This window comes from Notamacropus eugenii, chromosome 4 (genome assembly GCF_028372415.1).
Source record: "Notamacropus eugenii isolate mMacEug1 chromosome 4, mMacEug1.pri_v2, whole genome shotgun sequence".
In the NCBI taxonomy this organism is placed as follows: domain Eukaryota; kingdom Metazoa; phylum Chordata; class Mammalia; order Diprotodontia; family Macropodidae; genus Notamacropus; species Notamacropus eugenii.
Window position 1 is genome coordinate 224,867,666 of NC_092875.1, and position 25,483 is coordinate 224,893,148.

The following is a 25,483-nucleotide window of genomic DNA, read 5'->3' on the forward strand; positions in this document are numbered from 1 at the left end:
TATTTTTTGTTTATTTTGAACATAGCAGGAATTATTTCAATGAACATGTCCTTTAGCAAAGGATCAGGGCTAAAAAACAAGTTCTAATGTGATTTATCCTGTCATATATATATATATATATATATATATATATATATATATATATATATATGAAAAATATCTTTTATTCACTGATTTGGAATATATACATATATACATATATATGCATATATATGAAGCTATAGATAGAAATTTAACTGAAATTTATCTTTATGCTTTCTGTGAAGAAGGGGATAGGAAAAAATTAATAATGTAAAAATTACCCCTTCCATTAAAGTCCTGCTCTAATGGATCATCTTATCTTGGAGGATACCCTGAGTTTTCCAGGGCTCTGATAGTGAAGCAGAAAATCTAGTAGGTCTGACCCATCTGGAAAGGCTTTGAGTATGAATCAGTGACTGGATTTATGATGTTACCTAAAAATATGAGAAATTCTCAGCAGAGATGACTTGGGAATGATCAACTTTTCTATCCTCAGTAACTTAGAAACAAAAATCTATTAAGTAGTAGAAAGGTTGTGATCTGAGTAAGTGAAGGGAATTTTGGATGTTATACTCTTTCAGATTAAAGAAATGTATATGTAATTTTGTTTAATAGAGCTTTTATTTGCTCAACATATGTAATATTAGATATAGGGACAGAAACTGCAACTGTAATTTCATTGCTGAACTACAAGAAAACATCTGTTACTAATGATGTTTTTTTTAAACAATGTATATAGTCTTAGAGAATTTCTTAGGGCTCTGAGACTCTGAGAGATTTGCCCAGGGAAATACAGACACTACATGTCAGATGTGGGGTCTTCCTAGGTCTTCCTAGTTCCAAGGTTAGTCAGTTCTTTATACAATGTGCCATTCTGCCTCTAATATTAAAAAAAAAAAATAAAGAAAACTTACGTATTATATGAATGCAAGTACATCTGCTTATATGGAAAGGAAACTCCTTTTGAAAATCTCTCCACACTCCTATAATATTGCCAGCTCAAATGTTCTATTTGCCTCATTTCTTCATTTCAAAGAATATTGTATATTAAACAAAAGTGTTTGAGAATTACTGGCTTGAAATAATCTTAAAGACCGTCTAAGGGCTGGACAGAACTTTTTCTTGTGTGGGTTCTGGTCTGGCTTTATTAGAAGTAAGGAGCTTAAGAACTGGATGAGATTACAATGGAGGAGGTTTAAATGGGGCTAACTCTAAGCAGGGAGTACAGGGGGTTCCTTCAATGCTAAGGCAGGGAAGGAGAAGAATGGAAGAAAAATGGAAGGGAGGAGAGGCAGGAAGGCATCTGGACTCTAAGTGTGATATAAGGCAGAAAGCTAGCTGAAGAGAGCTCAGAAGGGAGCTTCCTGGGAAGTGTGGGCAACCATCAGGGCCTGTTTCAGTTGCTCGTAGGTGACAAACATCTCTACATTTCAGGAGCCCAAGCAGAGGAAGGAAGGCATGAATCCTTTGTAGAAGGCTTGGAGTCCCTCCTTCTGGCCCTTGGCAGAGTTCATGTATTTCTTCTTGACCACGTCCACAGGGGAAGCAATGGTGGTGGTGCAGAAGCTAATCCCAAAGGCTGATGTGAAGTGGCATGGAAAGTCATCACTCATGAGGTGGACCTTCAGAAAGGTATCTTTGATGAGATCATAGATCACTAGCTCAACACAGTTGACAATAGTATTGTGAGCAACATTGAATGAAGATACTTTCCATAAGCCCTGAAGACCCTCCTAGGGTGATAGTCTCCTCTCCAGCTGCCACTTGGGCAAGTCTGGACCTGGAAACTTGCCACATCTGTGGATTGGGCTACACCCATTGCTAGTGTCCCTGTGGTGATCTTGCCAGGAGGTGGCTCCCAATGCCTACATGTTCAGATTCCTTGGTGTAGAACTGCTTAACAGAATCATAGAGGCCAACATGGACAGAGGCAAAGCTCATCTGACACTGCAACCCAGCCACCAGCCTGTTGGACAGGCTGTCAGGGCCCTCAGCCTTCACCATGGCAAGAATGGTGCCCATGACACCCTGATACTGGGCAGTGGTAGAGAAAGCTCAGATGGTCCCTTGGTTCTCTCCTTGAATCTGCAGCCAGACTTTGGCTGTGTCCGGGGGAAGGTGATGAGGTCAGTGATGCAGGCTGCAGTGCCAACACCGAGGAACTTTATAGTGGCTGTTGGTAGGCTTAAATCCAACCCTGATTCAATACTGAATTTCTGCCACTTTCCATAAGGTAGAAGGAGAAATGGACAGATAGCCTCCACTGATTGAGCAAGATGAGATAGAGGAACTCTGCTGGAGTCCTGATCTGGAGGGTGTCATGATGATGACACTAAAGGTGTCATCTCTAAAGGTGTCCCGCTCTTCAAAGTTGCTCACGACAACCATGGTCCATTTCTCTTGATTTTCCATAGAAAGTTGCTGGGAAACTGAACACCTAATGATCATACCAATGAACATACATACCCAGGCCTGTAGGGGAAAACACGAAGAGGTGGTGTGAAGCACAAGGCCTGGGGTAGATTCTCGTGTAAGCTGGGCTGCAGGTACTGCCTAGCTGTCTCTCCTCTAGGTCGCTAAAAGGTCTCAGTCTTGGAGGAGGTTAATGTGCACATTCCAGACAGAACTTTAAAAATACATATATATCTTTATAACTGCATTTCAATATAATTTGTAATCTTTTGCCTTTCATTTTGTGCATTTAAAAATATTGTTCTGAGAAGGCATGGACAGGTTTCACCAGAATGCCAAAGGGGTCTGTGTGATACCAAAAAATTTAAGAATCCCTGCTCTAGACAAACTCCTTCCTTTTACAGATGGGAAATTGAGGGTTGGAGAGTTAGTTTAAGTGACTTATCTAAAGTCATTGACTGTAGTAAACAGTAGAACTGGGATTTGAACCCAAAGTTCTTTGCTTTAATTTCTACTATGCCACTTTCCACTGTGGAGTAGAAAGTCATTCTGTGCCACTACAGAATTAGTTCCTTTTATTATTAGTTTAAAAAAATGAATAATGCTCTATGCCATTAATTTTTTCAATAAATATTTATTGTGAGACTACTTTGTGCTAGGCATTATATTAGGTATTGTGAGGGTTAGAAAGATGTTCCGTTCTTTCTGAGAGTTTATAGGCTAATAAACTCTTTTTAGACATTTTGCAGTTTTAACTTTTCCACCTCAGACTTTCTCCACAAGTCAATTTGAATAATAAAAAAGAGATTTTTATTATATTTCTTTTTAACCCCCTGCAGCATTGAGCTGAGTGCTCTGTATTGAGAAAGCTCAATAAATACTGCTGACTGACACGAATAGGTTGAGGAAATATCCAGTACACATCTGCATACTTTGTTTTTTCACCTGCTACTGATGCATCTCAGAAGACTCTTCAGTAGTCTTGTTTAAAATGTGCTTCAAAGCAACTCCATGTTTGTCTTGAATTAATTACGAAGCAGCATCCTAGGACCAGACCTGACAACTCCCGCAAAGAAAGACTCCCTGTTATGCCTGTGACAAGGCTAATCATGACCTTAGTGCTTTTGAAGAAATGTTATACCCGACAGCTTGCTGAAACAGCTTTTTGAAAAGTAATACAGCAATTCATCACCTTCAGAGTAGATAATATCTCTTGTGAAATGACATCACTTAAGGACAGGCAAATAAAGGATATACCTTGGAGAGGAGAAATGAATTTAGAGAAAAGAAAATAATCAGAAATAGGAAAGAAAAGGCACTGGGGATGGTGTGATGGATAGTGCACTAGAGTGGAAACCAGAAAAACTACAGTTTAGGTACCATTTGAACTTACTAACTGTGTGACCTTTTTAAGCCCACTCTCTGAGTCTCAGTTTTTTTGTTTTTTTTTTTATCTGTAATATGAAGAGGATGGTTGATGGCCTCTAAAATCCCTTCTAGCTTAAATCTTATGATCTTATTATCCAAGGAAGCTGGAGTATTTCAAGAGAAGGTCAGCAAAGGTGATGGAAAGCCTTGAGTTCAACAACTTCTGTAGATGGAACTGGAGATCTTAGGCCTGGATGAGAGAAGACTTAGATGATGGTCATGTTCAAGTTTTGGACTCACAATCACATATGGAAGAGGAACTACACTGGTTCTGATCCAGTTCAAATAAATTTAACAAACATTTCTTAAGTGCCTATGATATGTTCAGAACTTTGCTAGATGCTTGGAATATAAGACAAAAATAAAACAATCCCATTCTCAAAGAGCTTGCATTCTACTGGGGAAAAACAATGTATACACAAATAAGTAAATAGAAAATGGTGAACGGAAAATTTACTACTGAGGAATCAGGAAAGATGTTATGTAGGAGATGACAGTCAAGCTGTGTTTTGGAGCAAGCAGTGAATTCTGCTAAGTGGAAGTGAGGAAGAAGAACATTCTAGCAATAGAATATTGCTCCAAACAAAGGCACAGAAATGGGAAATGGAATGTCATGTACAAAGAACTGGTAGGTCAGTTTAAATGGAATGTGGAATGCACAAAGGTGAGTACTCTACATATAATAATAAAAAAATATTTCTTATATTATTAATGATAACTAGCATTTACATAGTGCCTACTATGGGTCAGGTCTAGTCTGTAAATAGATATGTTGTTATGCAAACTAACATTGCTTATCTGGTGATTAAGCCCTCTGACAGGCTTTTCTGAATAACCTAAATTTTAAAATTATTTAACTTTGAACAGACTTCTTAGATAATTCTTTAGTAGCAGGTGTAACACACCTAAATGGCTTCCCTCCTAACTAGAGTTATCTGAGTATGGGTTAGCATCATGATTCTTACAACATTACTCCCACCTCTTTGCTCTTTCCTTTGAGGCTGGATGGGCAGGTGGTTTCTGCCTTTTCCATGACAATCTTGTATTGTACCCGATGTGCCTGTGCACTGTAATTTGAATTTCAAAGCTCTTGGTGGCCAGTAATGTGACATCTGCCAGTACTTTTATCCTTGTCAGGTTTGTGCCTCAGCTAGGGACCCTGTAGATAATCTGCCATAAGCAATGGGATATGAGAAATTTCAAGGAAACATTGACTGTTTCTCAGACTATGTTAAAAGCCCTTCTCTCATCTTTTTTAAGACACTATAATGGGTCCACAGTTTTTCTACTATGTCTGTTAAAGGTCAGGGATCTCTTTGTCTTGTTTCCCTCCCACCTCTGCAATAGTCAATAATGTACTTGGTGGGCTAAACTTCACTGTATAAAATAATATTAATTAAAATGGCTTTCCAGAGTAAACATTCCATCACATTTCAAACACATTTTAGGGCCACTTGCAATCCTGAGCAGTCACATTCCCAATCATTGCCGAAAAGGGCTTCCTGGTCTCTCTAAGCAGCTATTCCATCATGTTCCAGGCACTGTCACATAAACTCTACACCAGTTTATTTACTACCAACAAGACATTCCTCTCCTTACCCACCTCACACTCCCCTTCCAGCTGCACATTGCTATCTGACATTCTGGAACAATTTCATCCCCTAAGCTGAACATCCATGGTGATAATCTACCTGAACTAGTTCTTCAGTAACTAATATGCTCCTACTCAGTGATTCTCTCCTGGTTATTGAGATTTTGAATTCCCAGCTGCCACTGTTCAGATTTGATTCTCCCATGGAAAGCTCCCTTATTCCTAACCTCTTCCATCCTACCCTAATAATCCATTCCAAAACTACCAATGCTTTCCAGTGTGCTCTCAGAAAGGCCTGCTCCTTAAGTAACGTATTTGTTTTCTTCTTAAATCTTACTTTCTTGATCTTTCTCCATCTTTTTATAGTCACTGATTCTTGGATATTTACTGAGACAGCCTCCTTTCCACACTTTCCAGTATTGATTACACTTTCATTCTTTCCTCCAATTTACCAGTCAAGGTGGAATATTCCTTGTTCTCCATTGCTTTCCCTTTACCCCCAATACCCACTAACCTCTCTTTCTTTGAGATTCGTTCAATCTATAATCACCCAAATCAAGATATAGCTGGCTTTTGTCTACTGACCTCGGGGCTACTCTTTTTCCCTCCTCAATTAGTTCACAATCTTTCTCTCCTCTTCATTTCCTGCCCTTTTACCCGGAGATTTCAACATACGTATTGATGATACTGTTTCAAGCACACTAACCTCTTGTATCCTCAATTTAGTAATTTATCACAACCTATTCCTCTGTCTCGTTTCAGCTACACACAAAGATGATTATATCTATGATCTTTTAATCACCCATAACTGAACTACTTCTATGATTATGAACTCTGAAACCTCTTTATCTGATTATAATCTGTTGGTGTTCCAACTTTCCCTCTGCCTTGTGACCCCCAAACTTCATTCACCATCCTCACCATGACTACCAATTCTTTCATTCTTCTTTCCCAAGTCAAAGACCTTGTACTTTCTATACTCTCCTCTCTTCCTCATCTTGACCTTTTTGTAAACCAGTTCAACTCTACACTGTCCTCTTTTCTGAAGTCTCATGTCCTCTTTATTCTATCACCAATCTTGTCCTGGGGAGACAGACTTAAATTACTCACATCATTTACTGCTTTGCTCCTATCCATGTTCTTGAACAAAGCCAAAGAAAATCATGAAACCATGAGCCACTATAAATTTGCTATATAATCTCAGTTGGGTCCTCACTGTATCAAGGCAATCCTTTAATACCTCCATTACAGATTCACCACAGAGGCTTTTCCAAACTTTTTTATCCTTCCTCAAACTTCCCATGACTCTCCCTCCATCACATACTCAGCTAAGAACCTTGCCTAATATTTCACAGTAAATTAAGGCCATTTACTGATAACTCCTTTTTTCTCCCTTCTTCACATCTCAAATGCTCATATGCTCATTCAAATGTTTCTGTCACTTTCTTCATCTTCACTCTTGTCTCATAAGAAGTGATGGCTCTTCTGACCAAATCAAACTTCTCTACATGTGCAAGTAAACACATTTCATTCCTCTTTCTCTAGTAGATTGTCCACTTTATTATTCTTACTCTCTCACTCATTTTAATTTCTCCCTGTCTTTTGATATTAGATTGTCTACAAACATGCCCATCTCCCTCATCCTCTAAAAACTCATACTTTATCCATCCATTCCTGTTACCTGCTACTATCATTCTACAATCTGCTCCAATAGCTTTTTATTGCCCTCAGGATCAAATATGACACCCTTCTGTCTACAAATTCAAGGAGCTTCAAATCTAAGGCAGAAAGGCAACTCACAAAAGAAAACTGGGAAGCAGGAGTTAGGTGTATCAAGAGGTACTGGATGCAGGAACATTATATTCCATACAGGACAAACCAAGAATAGTTGCAGATAAAAAGTGGACAGTTAGCTGATAGTTTTACCATTATACATTTCATACTTTATCCCACTTCTGCTGCACGCTCCCTCTTCCATCTCTCATAGCATCTATGACACTTGGCATTCTAGTCCCACAATTTATCACATAAACATGTTCAGGGAAAAAGAGAAAGGCTCAGAAAGTATTGTCAAGAGTGCAAATGTCCCAATGTGTAACATAGCATCATCTCTTCCTAGTCGTTTGCAGAATATTATGCTTAAGATTTTAGAGGTTTAGAGAATGACCAAATACGTAGTCCTTCCTGTAGGGATGAAACCCTAAAAGGGAAGCACAAATGCAAACACACAAAGAAAATCACCTGGATGACAAAATTTTTCTCACTTGAACAGCTCTGCTAAAAAAAGGTCTTAACTGGATCTTCTGCTTTGTTTTCTAAAATGCTTTAGCTGTACAGTCCCAATTCAAGGACTGGTGTAACACAGCCAGAGAGGTCTGAGTGATTTCTCCTTGTGAAATCTACATACCATTTGCCTGAAAAGTTGAGAGAGACATTGGCATAAAGATATTGGCAACAGCTATTGCTTTTATTCCTAACAGATCTGTTACCCTAACTTCCAAGTTTCCCCAATTATGGTCACCTTTGTAAACTTTTGGTTAGATTCCACTAATTCCAATTTTATCTTTCTGAGCAAATATCTCATCAGAGCCTGTTCTTTCCCCTAATGTTTCCCCTCTTTCCCCCCACTCCCATTGCTTTGAACTTCTAAGTCTTGTCTAATGGGTCAGGATTCAAGGATGTAACACCTAAACACTGAGAAACTGTGAGATGAGGTCATACTGGTAGGTATACAGGAAATGGGTTTTAGAAGTAGAAAGACCTTAACACTGATCAAAATGAATCCCTAATTTTTGAGGAAGTAAATACAAAGAGATGATGTAACTTGCCTAAGGTCACAAGGGTAGTAATTAGTAGAAAAAAAATTCAAACTCAGATCTTCCAATTCTGAATCAAGTGCTCTTTCTACAATGTCATGTATAGCACTAGGTATGGAGGTAAACTTCCCTTCAAGCTCTGGTTTCTCTCCTGATTTGTTATGCAACATTGAACAAATCCTTTTTTTCTTTCTACACCCTGGTTCTCTTACATGTTCAATGGTGATAATCATGTATATAGAGAGGCAAGAGAGAGATAGCGAGAAAGGAAGGAGGAAGAAAAGAAAGAGTAAAGGAAAGAAAAACAAAGAACAAAAGATGTATCAAGCACTTGAGCACCATGTGCCAACCACTACTAAGCACAGAGGACAGCAATAGAAAAAAAGATAATTTCTTTCCTTCAGAAGCTGAGGAGACAATAGCCAGAGGAAGGTTTTTATTCAGAGTGGATGGAAAGGTCATAAGTTCGTAAGAGTGCCATGGAAAAACAGGTGGAAAGATTCAGAAGTCCTTAGAATGCAATGAGTTATTTGCCCCTGAGGTTGAGTGGCGTGGAGAACCCTGGTCCACCACTACTGGGAAATAGGGAGTAGTTCTATGAGTTGGCCTTGAGTATAGATTCTGGTTTCCCTTCAACAGGTGTGGGGAGGTAGTGTTAAGTGTCCAGCCAGGAGGGAATGTGGTAAGGGAGTATGGATAGGGATGTTTGGGGTACGATCTAGCTACCTTGAGTCAAGGTTGGGAAAAGGGGTGGAGAAGAGTGGTTCTACTTATTTTGAAGGAATGTGGGAAAAAGGTTTTATTCTATTCAATTCCATTGATTTTCATATTCTGTAAATATGCGTTATACATTTACTATATGCCAGACATAGTTTTAAGTGCTGAGATTACAAAGAAAAGGGTTTCAGATTTCATTTGGGAAGACAACAAGCAAATATCCACATATACAGACATAGTTCATTTTATTGTATTTTACTTTATTGTGCTTTGCAGATATTTGCTTTTCATTTTTTCACAATTAAAGATTTGTAACACACTTGTATCCAGCAAGTCTATCAATATAATTTTTCCGACAGCATGTGGTAATTCTCATAGTATTTCAAACTTTTATTATTTTTATTATATCCACTTTGGTGATCTGTGATCAGAAATCTTTGATGTTACTAGTGTAGTTGTTTTGGAATGCCACTCACCCAGACCATATAAGATGATGAGTTTAATCAGTAAATGTGTGTATGTTCTGACTACTTCTGACAATTCTACTGTCTATTCCTTGTCTCTTTCCCTCTTCTCAGGCATCCTTATTACCTGAGACATAACCAAACTGAAATTAGGTCAATTAGTAACCCTACAAAGGCCTCAAAGTGTTCAAATAAAAGGAAAAATTGTAAGACTTCATTGTTGTCATTATAAGAAACTGCCCCAGCTATCTCAGCCTTCAGGAGCTGCCACCTCGTTCAGTCAGGAGCCATCAACATTGATGCAAGACTCCCCCATCAGCTTACTGAAGGCTCAGATGATGGTTAGGATTGTTTTTTTTAGTAATAAAGTACTTTTTAATTAAGTATGTACTTTTTAAAGACATAATACTATTACACACTTAATACTACAGTAGAGTGTAAATATAACTTTTTTATGCACTAGGAAACAAAAAAAAAATCATGTTACTCCCTTTATTGCGATATTCACTTTATTGCAGTGGTTTGGTATTGTCTTCCCCATTAGACTGGGCATATGAACAGGGATATTTGGACTGTAGTCTGGATACCTTGAATGAAGAAGAGTAGGGCTCACTTTCTGACTGATTGGTTTCCCCCAGACCCTTCAATTAAAGAAGAAGCCTAGGCACAAAAGGTCTTTATCTTTTTCCAAGCTGTTCTGCTCCAAGACTTTCTCAATCATGCCTTGGTAAAAGATACATTCTCTTCCTCTGGCTCTTTTACTCCATTTTTAGGGTCCAAGGTCTCCCAGTGCATCCTGGGTCATCTCCAGTCATCTTGATGAATGGATTCAGATGGCTCTGGAGAAGTGAGGCTGGTGACCCGCACAGCCCTCACTCACTCAAAACAAAGTCAAGTGCAAGTCATGTCATCATTTCTCTGATGACATGGTCTTCTTCTGCAATGAAGGATGAAGACAATAACCCCTATTAGGTATCATTTCTCCCATTCAAATGTAAACTTCTTCAGGGCAGGGACTATCTCTTTCTACTTTTATCTTTATTCCTAGGGTTTAGCAGAGTGTCTTGCACATAATAAGTGCTTAACAAACTGGCTGTCTAATCAGAATGAGAAAATGTAGGGGTAGAGAGTACCTCTGGTGTATGTCTTCCAGATGAAGGATTGGGGCATAGTAGAGGGGATCTGGATTGCAGCCAGGAGACAAATGTCTGTAAAATGTTGTACCCAGATTGGAATACATTATTGAAGGTGAGATCTGGTAAGGGCCTAGTGCAGAGTATACTAAGATCATCAACTCTTATTCTTGGAAGCTATTTCTCTCTTCATGAAACCCAGGACCACATTTTTTCCTTTCTCTTTTTTTGGCTTCCGTAACGCTCTAATGACTCTTATTAAACTAACAGTTCACTGAAAACCACAGATTTTCTTCAGACTAATAGCACCTCCTTCACCTTTCACTCTTGTAATTGTACTTGAAACTGATATTTTTGTACTTCAGTATAAAACTTTATACTTATCCCTAATGAATTTAATCTTACTAGAATCAGATCAATATTCAAGCCTCTCAAGATCTTAGTGGATTCCTGGCTCTATTCTCCAGTGTGTCAGCTATCTCTCCATCATTTTGTGCTTTTCTTTAATATTTGATAATAATAATATTTATATCAAGGCAATGATAAATGCTAAATGGCAAGAGGTAAGTCAAAGATCCTTGGGGTAATGCACTGAAAATTCCCTGACATGATGACTTTGAGCCATTGAGAACTTCTCTTCCATTCTTCGAACAAGTTTTGAAATATTATTGTATCATTGATTACTACAGATTTCTCTATTTTCTCCAAAAAAATAGAAGTGATAAACAAATCTAGAAGATAATTCCTTTTTCCTGATGACCCTACCTTACAAGACAAGTTAAGAAGTTATTGACTGTTTTAAGTAGAAAGCTTCAGCAGATATATTGAAAATTTGAATTCCCTATCACTACTCTATCACACACATGTCTTGTGACCCATTCTTTAAACTTATCTACTGCTTCTGTCCAAGGCAATCTGTGGTATCTGCTAATGAAAAAATCATATGTTTTTTTCACTCCACTGAACTTTACCCAAATATTCTTCACTTTCCTCACTATGGTTCTTAACTTTCTTCATATGATCAGCTCCCCATCATCTGATGATTATATCTCCTCTTCAAGTGATTGTCCTAATCACATGTTCACCATGTGTATATGTCCTATGTTCATAATGGCATGCTTATTCCTTCCACTGAGACTCAGGTACAAGGTTATGAGTGGAATATTTTATTTCTGTTTTACTATGCTATTTCATTTGAAGGCAAAATTAAATCTTTGTCTTGAGTTAAATGTGTCTTCTGGTTGATAGTGGAGGCCATAAGTTAAATTCTGGAGAGGATTTTGATCCGTAAAGTATTTATAACCCAAGGGAACCATCTAAGGTCATTTGGTAAGGGGGCCCCTAGAAGTTACAATTTTACTACCTACTTTACTACCTAAGGCTTAAGTGAGATAACATGTATGCAATCTTTTAAAAATCAAATGTTTCAAAAATATTGATTGAAATTAACAAGTTTCTGGTATTACAAACTCACCAGCAGCAAGACAAACTTCATGTGATTTGGTGAATACTGCCATAGGACACTATATCCTTTTTATCTAAGTGCAGGATTAGACCTTGAGTCTTAGTACTAGCTTTATGATTCAAGTGAGTATTAAATAAGCATGACTAACAAAAATAGAGAAATGAAATGGGAGAAGGAATAAGAAAGGGAGTCTAACATGTTAACATGCATGAGGACTGAATAGTTTTTTCATTTTTATTTTTGGTGGATAACATTTGTAGAACGCAATGTTTTAGCACTTGAAAACACCTTGAAGGTAATTTAGTCCAAGTCCTCATTTTATAACTGAAGGTAATTGAGCCTAGGAGGATTAGGTATGAATGGCAGAGCTGAGACCGAACCCACATCTTCTGATTTCAAATTCAATTCTTTTTCCACTCTATTATGGTGCTATTTCTATGCTTCCAGAATAACTATAGGTCTTTTAAAAGATGACTTATTTATTCATTATTGAGGAAATATATTATTTATTTTCCTTTTTGGGAAATAAATCTTTTACATATATATTGCTTACTTCTCTGTATTAGTAATTTGAGTGTATTGAATGTAATTTAAACTTCTTTAATCCTTTAGGACCATCATTATGATCACTAATAATTGTACTGTGTTGGTATAAGGTGATGTCCTCAAAGACTGTGGAGCTGTACCAGACTTTTTGTCCTCACTAAATAAATTAGATTGTTACATCTCAATTGTTGTTGTGTTTTCTCTCTTCCCTCAGGGCCATCTTTGTTCTTTAATTTAAGTACTATGGATAACATCATCCCTCACACCTAATTCTACACTTTTCAGCTGTTTCTCCTTGCTATCTATTCTTTGCTCTAAGTAACCATAGAATCTTGGAGTTAGAAAGGACTTTAGAGGCCAAAGCAAAGAATTCTGACAAGTCATCATCTAGCCTTCACTGGATGAACTTCATGTTACAGTGGACAAGGGGTTACATTTATAGGGGTATATGAGACCTGTGCAATACCTGAATCAGGTCAAGGACACAGTCTGATGGTGCACTTGAAGACAGAGAGCTGCTCTTCATTTCCTGCATAATCCTTGCTTGGTAGGGAGTGTGGCAACATTTTAAGAATTTATGACTGATTCTCTGAGAACTGGGTTGTACTAGGAAAAATGGGGAGGAAAAACCTGATAATGAAGAAGAATTATAGCTACTGACAAGCAATAAAGCAAGTTTAGAAACCAGAGGAAGAAGAGCAACTGTATGGCACTAATTTCTGCCCAGTGACAAAAGCAGAGGCCAAGCTAACGCATGGTAAGTACTACATAATGATGGTAAACCAACTAGAAACAAGGCTGTTGAATTTGGTGATGGAGCGACATTTTAGAATTCTCAGAGGAAGAACACATTTTCTTGTCTCAGGAAGAAGGATGTTTCTACATTAAATATAATCCTATATCCAGATACAAAACTGGGATTAAGATGTGAGCAGTTTTTATTTATTACAAGCAGTACTCTCTTTAAAAACTTACCACTTCTCTGTAACTGTGAAATTCTATGGGCTTGATAAGGAAAGAGGTCTTGAAGAATAAATTCTGGATGTAATACTTAGTTGAAGAGGAATTCTGTCTCCTAAAACAACCTATTACAATTTTGAATAGCTCTAATGGTTCAGAAGTTATTTTCTCTTATGTTAAAACAAAATCTGCCTTTTTATACCTCCTATTGATTGTTCCTCATTTTGCTTTCTAGAAATAAGCATTTCCCCTCATCCAAGTGATATTTCTTAAATCCTTGAAGATGATCTTAGTTTCTTTATGTTGTCTCTTTTTTTAAGGCTAAAAGCACCCTAGGTCCTTCAACAAATTGCCATATGACATGGTCTCCAATACATTCACCCCTCCCTTCACATAATCTCAGTGTTTGAAGGGATCTCATGACATATTTGACTTCCCCATCTTCTATCTTAACTTTTAATCTGTACAAAGAGTGGTCTATTCTGAAATAATTATATTAATTCATCTTTCTATAGTGCTTTAAAGTATATAAAGCACTTCTTTTATAACCATGTTATGAAATATGTAACATTAATAATCTCTTTTTACAATGGAGGAAAACTGAGGTACAGAGAAAAAAAGTGACCTGCCCTGATGAACATAGCTCTCCTGACCCTTGGGTCTATTTTCTTCAGCAACATTTTCTATGGCCTTTTTTGTGCTCAATAATTATCTATTTATATTGAAGATAATAAATTTTAATGATAGGACCACTTAAATGCTGCCCATCCAAAATGATATTTTTGGGAGGTTAAATTTCAAGTCTAACATGGCAATAATTCTTAAACCTCAGATCTACTTGTGTTGTGTATTACCAGGTAGTACTAATCCCAGGTGTTAGAAGAGTATTGATCTGATACTCCCTAGAAGCTCACTAAAGAACTTTTGTTTAGAATAACATTTGCTTGGAATAAACACTTTCTAACATGGAAGAATAAGGAATGGAATTAAAGAGGGTGAAATAGCTATCCAAAAATCATTCTAAAAATATAATTGTGGTGATATTATTTCTATTTCCTCTTCCCCTCTCTATACATAATATTCCCCTTTGAAAACACTCTCCACCAACCTCCTAGGGAAAAAAGAGCATATGGAAGAATCCTTGTGACTTTCAGTAATGAAAAAACAATAAACAAAGGCATAACCATAGGACAGTAATAATGAGCACTGCTAACTAAAGGACTGAGCAACTTAAAAATTAATATGACAGACTGAAACTGTATGTATGTATGTATTCCCTTCCTTTGGGAAAAGTTCCATCTGCTCCCCTTCCCTCTCACATATTTCTGATCACTGAGGGAAAAAAAAATGAAAGTGAAGAATCTAAAGTCAATAGCTTTGCACATTTCTGTGAGGAAGATTGAAAAAAATGTTTCATCTCTATAAAATATGTGGAAGAGAATAAAAGGAGAAGGGTATAGTGAGAAAGAAAAAAGGTAATGGCTCCAGATCTCTTTGTCAAAGTGTCTTGCAGATACATTTTGTAAACCCCTTCTTCTCATATTCCTGACTAAAAGGTAACTCCTCTAGAAGCACAATCAACTTAAGATTTGTTCTTTGGTGACTTTTGGGCATGAGGTTGTACCTGTTATAAGGGATCCTTAATGAAACTAATTTCTAAATAAGACTGAAGTGGTTTGTCTGCTCTGAAGAGCAAATTAAATTTCCCAGAAACTGGATGACACACAGCAACAAACCTGGAGAGAGGATGATTTTGGCTGACGTGATTTGTGTTTCTAAGTACCAGGGACAGTGACAAGGTACTGGAAAGTTAAATATGCTAGGGTGTTGAGGCTATTTCTTTATAAACCTCTTTCATCTGATTAATATTCTCTATCTGTCTTATTAAGTCTCTGGAGATATTCCCACCTTAATCATTAATACTGGAACACCCAGCTCCTTTTACTTTGGCATAAATTCATTAGATTAAAAGAATATTATTAAAATTTTGAAATATAACCCAAATGCAGAAATTTTCTAATTTATTTCACAAAATATTAATTTACACACCACATATGACCACTGCTACAAGAATTTCCTTTTTATTAAGTTATCCTTGAAGGAAAATATGCCTCTAATTTGTAAATGAAAGTGCTAAAGATTCTGCAAAGAAGAGGCAGTTTCTACTGCCATTTTTTGCTATTTTTTTTTTAGCTAGGAGAGAGGGATAGCTCCTTCCCTTTCTTTATGTTGTTAGTGTAATGGTTCATTATTTGTTAGGTGGCCTAGGAAAAATGAAATTATGAAGGCAATCCAACTTTCCACACTCTAGCAAAATGCAAAGTATAACACCTATAGCACTTCCTTTAAGTCCAAGCTAAAATATTACCTTCTACAGGAAACCTTTCCCAATCTTAATTCTAGTCCTTTATCTCTATTGATTATTTCACATTGGTATTTAGCTTATTTATACATAGTTATCTGCATGCTGTCTCCCCCATTAGATTGTGAGTTCCTCAAGAGCAAAGGTCTTGCCTTTCTTTGTACCTCCAGTGCTTAGCCAGTGCCTTGAACGTAAAAGGTACTACTGACCAACAAAATAAATGCCTTCATGGGGATATTGTGAGACTCTAATGGAATAATGTTTGCAAATTGTTTTGTAAACATGAAAACACTATAAAAATGCCAGCTCTTATTATTTCTTTTATTATCATTTCTTTCCTAAAGCATGAGTGAACTGATTGAAATCAAGGCTTTTATCTCTTCTTCTTCAACTAAATCATAGTGCCTGACCATGCCTTGTTTATTTTTTTGTGTGTTTTGTCTGTTCTCAAAGAGGACCATGACATCAAGATGATGACATGACTTGCAGCTGACTTTGATTTGAGTGAGGGAGAGCTGTGCAAGGTCACCAACCTCACCTCCTTCTTCTGAGCCACCTGGGTCCAGTGGCATGACATTCATCAGGACAACTGGACATGACCCCCTGGCCCTTTCAGGCTTAGGTCTCATCACAATTTTACTTTGAGTGAGATACACCCATTCAATGAATAGGCTTCTTTAAGTTACTCAAGAGATGGCCTGACCATGCCTGATAATTGTGAATATGAGCAATTCAGATCAACTTGCTTACTTTATGATGAAAAACTTTGTGGTAGTACAGTTTTATTTACCACTCAAATTTGGGAACTTCTAAGCCCAATTCAACTCTGTTCATCCTCTGTATAGAAAGAGGAAAAATTTCAATGTACTTACCAGGAATGCACATAAAAGTTGGCAACACTAGTCCGCCTCTCTTCTATCTTACCAAGTTAATTTATAGGATAATTTCATAACTTCTAAGGGAATCATGAAAGCTGAAAGGAATCTACTGACCCTCATCTAATATTTATCTGACATGAAAGAGTTGCCCCATGAGAAACAAAAATAATTTTCCCCTGACTGGCTGGTTATGACTGTCTAACTCACAAAAAACTGAAATAGCACTGAAGCTAATAAACTCAAACAAACTCTTACCGCTGAATCTCTGTTCTTCACTACCCATATCTCAGCTGCCTTTTCACCCTAGAATTCCTTACAGATTCTGGGACCTTGTTACCCTGGAACATCTCTCTATCAAATCAATCCCCTTCCCCTATTAGAGAGGTATTCTTGCAACCTCCATTTTGAGGAAAGGCCCAGGCCAGTCATCCTTCATTCCTCTCCTGGCTCCATTTATGATTCTGTAGACTTAGTGTGTAGCTTCGTTGTCACCCCACCCCACGTTTTATCTCTCCTTTATGTCTTGTCTTCCCTTAATAGAATGTAAGCTCCTTGAAGGTAGAGGGTGTCTTTCTTTTTACATGTGTTTATATCCCCAGTTCTTAGCCCACTTCATGGTGCAAACCCAGAACTATATAAATACTTGCTTGCTGACTTATTGAATTGTGAAGTTGCATGACAATTGCAATCAGAAAACAATCAGTGGATGGTAGTAGCACCTCAGCAGGTGAAGCAACAAGTGGCAGTTTTGGGGGAAGAGAAATATTTCACTTGAAACACTGAGCTAACAAGTAGCAAATGTTGTCTAAGATACACATTTTCTTTCTCACATTGATGGATGAGGAGAATATGTCTCTCTCTGCATGTGTTTCCATACATGCATGTGCATTCACAGGACAAAAAAATCTTAACACCATAAAGAAAGAAATTATAAAAGAGAATTACTCAGAACTTCTAAACATAGAAAATAAAATTCCAATCAAAAGCTATGTACAGATTGCCTACAGAAACACACATGATACCTCAAACTCTAAGACATAGTGTTTAAATTCAATACTGCAATCAGAAGCAATAAATTCTTCAAGTCATCAGGAGAAAGAACTTCAAATACAAAGGCAAGGACATTCAAATACAACAAGACTATTCTACACCCACTAGAACAAGGAGGAGGGAATGTGAAAACACATTCTTAAGAGCAAAGGAGCTCAGGATGCAATTAAGAATTATCAATGCTGCAAGTCTGAGCCAACCATACAGGATAAAAGATGAACATTCAATAATAAAGAAGTATTTGGAACATTTTTAGAAAGAAAACCAGAATTAAAGAGATTATTTGCCTCTTGAATACCTCAAAATAGCAAAAACTCAGGAGGAGTGAATATATTCATCAGGCAAAGACAGTAAGAGCAAAAGTGATAACAGAGACTAGTAAGAGACTTCTTTTAAAATGTATATAAGAAGATAGAAGTGAAGGCAGAAATCTGAGGTAATTGTGGGAAGGCTGATGGGCACCCTATACCCCAAAGGATAAATTAAATCACATAAAGAGGTACAAAAACATATTATGATAGAGGGAAAGAATGGAAGGAAATGAGTATTGTTTGAGCTTTACTTCTATCTGATTTGGTTCAAGGAGAGAACAACACATTCAGCTAAGTACAGAAATCCAACTTGCTCTACAGGCAGTAGGAGGGGGAAAGGGAAAGAAAAGGAGGGAATGGTTAAAGAAAGGGAAGAAGCAATAGGGGAAAGGAGGAATAAAAGGGAGGGGGACTGATAGAAGGGAGAGAAGACTGAGGGAGGCAATGGTCAAATATAATACTCTTTTGAGGAGGGGAAGTAAGAAACAAAAGCATAAACAGAAGGGGAAAGAAGATGGAGACAAAGATACAGATAGAAATCATGACTGTGAATGTGAATAGGATGAACTCTCTCATAAAATGGAGATGGATAGCAGAATGGGTTAAAAACCATGATCCTATAATATGTTGTTTGTAAGAAACACATCTGAAGCAGGGAGATACACACATGTTAAAGGTAAAAGGTTGGAGCAGAATATATTATGATTCAGTGGATGGAAAATCTCAGACAAAACAAAAGCAAAAATAAATCTAATCAAAAGAGATAAGGAAAGAAATTATATCCTGCTAAAAGGCACTGTAGACAATGAAATAATACAATTGCTAAACATATATGCATGAAGTGGAATAGCATCCAAATTCTTAGAGAAGTTAAGGGAAAAAACCAAATTAGTGGGGGACGTCAAACTTTCCCTCTCTGAACTTGATAAATGTAACCTCAAAATAAAAAAGAAAGAGATTAAAGACATAAATAGAATTCTGGAAAAGGTACATATAATAGACCTCTGGAGAAAACTGAATGGGAATAGAAAGGAATATACCTTTTTCTTAGCTGGTACATACACAAAAATTGGTCATGTACTAAGGCATAAAAACCTCACAATCCAGTGCAAAAAGGCAGAAATAGCCAATCCATCCAACTAAATAATCTCATCCTAAAGAATGGGTAGGTCAAACAACAAATCATAGAAACAATTAATAACTTCTTTTAAGAAAATGACAATAATGCAACAACCTACCAAAACTTATAGGATGCAGTGAAAGCAGTTCTTAGGGGAAGTTTTATGTCTCTGAATGCTTACATGAATAAAATAGAGAAAGAAGAGACCAATGAATTGGGTATGCAACTGAAAAGGCTAGAAAAAGAACAAATGGAAAATCCCCAATTAAATATCAAATTAGAAATACTGAAAACCAAAGCAGAGATTATTAAAATTAAAACTAAGAAAACTATTGAACTAACAAATAAAACTAAGAGTAGGTTTTGTGAAAAGGAAACAGTAAAATTGATAAACCTTTGGTCAATTTGATTTTTAAAAAAGAAGAAAACCAAATTACCAGTATCAAAAATGAAAAGGGTGAACTCACCTCCAATGAGGAGGAAATTAAAACAATTTAGAAATTACTTTACCCAAATATATGCCCATAAATTTGACAATCTAAGTGAAATGGTTGAATAATTAAAGAATATATAAATTGCCCACATTAACAGAAGAGGAAATAAAATACTTAAATAAATCCATCTCAGACAAAGGAATTGAAGAAGCCATCAATGAATTGCCTAGGAAAACATCTCCAGGGCCAGATGGATTTAAAAGTGAATTTTATCAAACATTTAAAGAACAATCAATTCCAATACCATGTAGACTATTTGAGAAAATTGGCAAAGTTCTAACAAAATTCTTTTTATAATGCAAATATAGTTTTGATACCCAAACCAGGAAGAGCCAAAACAGAGAAAGAAAATTATAGACCAATTTCCATAATGAATATAGATACAAAAATTTACATAAGATATTAACAAAAAGATTATAACAATTTATTATGAGATTAGCACACTCTGGTCAGGTAGAGTTTATACCAACAATGCAGTGTTGATTCAATATTCAGAAACTATCAGCATAATTGATCACAGCAACAGCAAAACTAATAGAAACCATAGGACTATCTCAATAGATGCAGAAAAAAGCTTTTTGACAAAATGCAACACCTATTCTTATTGAAAACATTGGAGAATATGGGAATAAATGGAACTTTCTATAAAATAAAAAGCAGCATCTACCTAAAACCATCAGCAAACATTATATGTAATGGGGATAATCTCAATACATTTTCAATAAGATCAGGGGTGAAACAAGGATATCCATTATCACCACTGTGCCATTCAATATGATATTAAAAATGTTAGCTTCAGCGATAAGAGAAGAAAAAGAAATAGAAGGAATTAGAATAGGCAAAGAAGAAACTAAGTTATCATTCTTTGCAGATCATATGGTGACATACTTAAAGAATCCTAGAGAATAAAAAAATACTTGAAATAATAAACCACTTTGGCAAAGTTGCAGGACACAAAATAAACCCACATAAATCATCTGTTTCTATATATTACTAACAAAGCCAAAGAGAGATGATGGAGATAAGGGAAGTGAGGGGTGTTAGAAAGGAGGACAGATTGGTAGAAAGGATAATCAGAATGCTCGGTGTTTTGGGGTGGGGGAGAGGAGAGATAGGGAGAAAATTTGGAACTCAAAATTTTGTGGAAATGAATGTTGAAAACTAAAAAGAAATCAACAAACATTAAAAAAAAAGAAAGTAGTGTGGTGGACACTGGGCATAAACCAACGCCTGACTCTGTATACCAGAATAAAGTGCAAATGGGTACACCATCTAGGTATAAAGGCTGATACTATAAAAAAATTACAGGAGAAAGGAATAGTGTATTTGTCAGATTTATGGAGAATGGAAGAATTTATGACCAAACGAGATAGAGAACATTATGAAATGCGAAGTGGATAATTTTGATTACATTAAATTGAAAATTTTTTTGCACTAATAAAGCCAATGCAACCAAGGCTAGGAGGAAAGAAGAAAACCAGGAAAGAATTTTTACAACAAATGTCTGTGATAAAGGCCTCATTTCTAAAATATATAGAGAACTGAGTTAAATGTATAAGAATACAAGTCATTCTCGAATTGATAAATGATCAAAGGATATGAACAGGCAATTTTCAGGGGAAAAATTAATGCTATCCATAGTTAAATAAAAATACTCTAAATCAGTATTTATTAGAGAAATGCATATCAAAACAGGTCTGAAGTAGCACATCACACCTATTAGATTGGCTAACATGACAAAACAGGAAAATGATACATGTTGGAGAAGATGTGGGAGAGTTGGAATATGAATTCATTGTTGGCAGAGCTGTGAGCTGATCCAACCATTCTGGAGAGCAATTTGGAACTATGTCCAAAGTGCTACAAAAATGTGCATACCCTTTGACCCAGCAATATTGCTTCTAATACTCTATCCCAAAGATATCATAAAATTGGGAAAAGGACCCACATATACAAAAATATTTATAGCAGCTCTTTTAGTGGTAACCAAGAACTGGAATATGAAGGGATGCACATCAATTGTGGAATTGCTAAACAAGTTGTGGCATATGAATGTAATGAAATAGTGTTTTGCTTTAAAAAATGAGGAACAGGAAGACTTCAGAAAAACCTGGAAAGACTTATATGAACTGATTCTGAGTGAAATGAGTAGAACCAGGAGAAAATTACGTGCAGTAAGAGGCACAGTGCTTGAAGACTGTTTCTGATAAACAACCCCTCACAGCAATACAAGGACCTAAAACACTTCCAAAGGACTCATGATGCAGAATGTTATCCACATCCAGAGAAAGAACTATGGAGTCAAAACACAGAATAAAGCAGACTATTTTCCTTTTTTTATGTTATGTTTTGTTTTTTCTCATGGCTTCTCTCATTTGTTTTAATTCTTCTATGTAAAATGACTAATGTGAAAATGTGTTTTATAAGAATTTGTGTGTAGAACCCATATAAGATTTCTTGCCATCTTTGGAGGGAAGGGAGTAGGAGAAAATTCCTAACTCTGTGGAAGTGGTTGTTGAAAACTGAACAAAAATAAATTAATTTTAAAAAAATTTTAAAAAGGGACTCAAAATGAAAATTTTCACCTAAAGAACAAGACCAGCTCAATAGGATGAGAGGAAAGGGGAATATCAATTTAGAAGAATTCATGGGAATGGGAGGTTGAAGGAAAGAGTCAGTGTCAATAGGACAACCTTATAAAAAGATTAAAGCAAAGTAACTGGGTGAACGTTATACTATCTCTACCACAGAAGACACAACTTGAAATTGAAACTTTTGTACAAACAACATTAATGTGTCTAGGATAAGAATGAAATTGGTTGAACAGGGAAAACTCTTTGTAGCAAATTATTCAGATCAAGGTTTGGTATCTAACATGTATAAAAATTAGTAAATATGTGAGTAATAGGCATTTCCCAATAGAAAAACAGTCAAAGAATACGAATGATTCTCAAAGAACTGAATCAAGGAAAAAGTGCTTCAAATCAGTAATTATAGAAATGAAAGTAAAAAAAAATACTCCCAAATCTTGAGGTTTCACCTCACATATTGCGAATTTGTAAAACTGACAACAGTTGGTGCCAGAAAGTTTGAGGTAGTATAGGCATACCAATCAATTTTTGGTGGTGCCATGAAATGGCGCAATCATTTTGGAAAACTATTTGAAATTATGCAAATAAGGTGACTAAAATGTCTGTATGCTTTGAACCAGAGATTCCTTTAGTAAGCTTATGTCCAAAGAAGCCATTTATCCAAAATATCTATAGAGGTACTTTTTGTACTAAGAATCGATAGCAAAATAGATGACCATAACCTGGGAAATGACTAAACAAATTGTGACTCATGAATGTTATGCTGTATTTGGTGTAAGAAATTATGTATCATTGCTATAATAAACCATGTTGCAAAAATTATTTAACTGAATTAGGAAAAAAAATCATAATAAAATTCTTTTGGAAAAAGAAAAAATCAAGAATATCAAAGGAAATAGTGAAAAAAGTGTAAAGTAAGGATATTTAGCAGTACCAGATCTTAAACTGTATCTTAAGATAATAATTATCAAAAGTGTCTTTTACTGACTAAGAAATAGAAAGGTAAATCAATGTAATGGAGTAGATATAAAATTTACAGCAACAAATAAACATAATAGCCTTTCATTTGACAAGTATAAAGAGAGGATTTTGAAATAAGAATTAATTATTTGGTAAAAAAACTTATTGGGAAAACAGGAAAGCAGAATTGCAGAAAAAATCTCACACAATTTATTAAGATAAGGTCAAATGAATACTATGACTTAAATATGAAAAGATTTTACAAAAAATTAGAAAAAATGGGACATATTACTTTTCAGGCTTATGAATAGGTTAACAATTTATGAATAAGCAAGAGATAGCAAAATTTGGTGTAAAATATATAATCTTCATTTCATTAAATTAAAGTTTTTGTACAAATAAAACATATAAAGCCAAGATTAAAAGGAAAGCAGAAAATTAGGGTAAATTTTTATGAACAGTTTATTATGTAAAGGTATTATATATAAAATATATAAAGAACTTTGTCAAATCTATAAAAATACAAGTCATTCACCAATTGATGAATGGCCAAAGGATATAAACAGGCAGTTTTCTAATGAAGAACTCAAAACAACTTATATAAAAATGCTCTAAATAATTATTAATTAGAGAAATGAAGATTAAAACATTCCTCAGATGTCATTTTATACCTACCAGAATGGCTAAAATGATAGGAGAAAACAAAGAACATTGTAGAGGATGTAGAAAAATTGGGACACTAATTTGTTGTTGGTGGAATTGAGAAATAATCCAACCATTTTGGAGAGCAATCTGGAATTATGCCAAAAGAGTTATTAAACTACCTATACCCTTTGACCTAGCAATGCCACTATTAGATCTATTTCCAAGGTGTTAGAGAAAACTGGAAAAGAACCTGTAGGTTCTAAATTACTTATAACACTTCTCTTTTTGGTGGCGAAAGAACTGGTAATTGCAGGGATGCTCATCAATTGGGGAATAGCTGAACAAATGGTGATTGTGAAGGAATACTACTGTGCTGTAAGAAGTAATGAAATCAGTGATTTTAGGGGAAAAATATGAAAGGACTTGCACTAAAAAATGAAGGGCAAAATGAGCAGAATCAGGAGAATATTGTATACAGTAATAGCAGTATTATTTTAAGAATAACTTTCAGCAAATAACTTATTTTGACTATTATAAATACTCAAATTAACTATAAACAAAATTTGAAGAAAAATGCTATCTGCATTGAGGGGAAGAACTGACAAATAGTAGTATATATAGAATAATTATATATATGCATATATGTATGTTTGTGTATATGTGTATATGTGTGTACATACATATGTGTATATATGTGTATATATGTGTATATATATGTATACATAGGCGTCTCTAGGGTTGGGGAGAGGGAAGAAAAAAGAAATTTGCATAAGAATTTTGTTGTATGTTTGAAAGGAATAGCAAGTTGTGCAAATTCAATTTGCAGCATCATATACATATCATATATACATATCATGTACATATGTGTATCTTTTTATTATACTATGTTATGGAAATGCTTATTTTATCCATAAGTTAAAAATAAAAAAAAATTAAAAAAAGAAGTTATGTGTGTTATGACTATAAAGAAGCATGGAAAGATCTTCTAGATGAACTGATGCAGAGATAAATAAGCACAGGCAAGAAAGCAATATACACTGTAACTACAATAATATAAATCGAAAGAACAAGCAAAAGTAAATGTAACAAAATTATAAAGGTCAAGTAGAATTCAAATGGGCAGAAAGGTGTGACAGTGAGTAGAATGTTGGTCCTGGAGTTAGGAAGGCTCACCTTCTTGAGTTCAAATCCAATCTCAGATAGTAACTAGCTGTGTGACCCTGGGCAAATCCCTTAACCTCATTTACCTCAGTTTACTCATCTATAAAATGACCTGGAGGATAAAATTGCAAATCATTCCAGTATCTTTCCCAAGAAAACCCCAAATTCATGAAGAGTTGGACATGACTGAAGAAGTACTGCAACTTTTTTTTAAAAAAAGGATTCAAATGAAGAAATACGAGAAGACATTCCCAATCTACCACTTGTGAAGCTGGGAAATCCACAGGTGTTACATATAACACATATGTTAAACCTTTTTTAATGTTTCAATCAAAATGCAATACTAACTTTTCCTTTC

The 25,483-nt window shown here is 35.7% G+C and overlaps 1 long non-coding RNA gene and 1 pseudogene across 2 annotated transcripts in view; both read right to left on the reverse strand.

The window, feature by feature from the left end:
* LOC140501005 (uncharacterized) overlaps positions 1–25,483 on the reverse strand; it is a 144,539-nt gene that overhangs the window by 93,377 nt on the left and 25,679 nt on the right. The gene's annotated exons all lie outside the window — the stretch shown is intronic.
* Positions 1,075–5,503, reverse strand: LOC140498735 (dicarboxylate carrier UCP2 pseudogene; annotated as a pseudogene).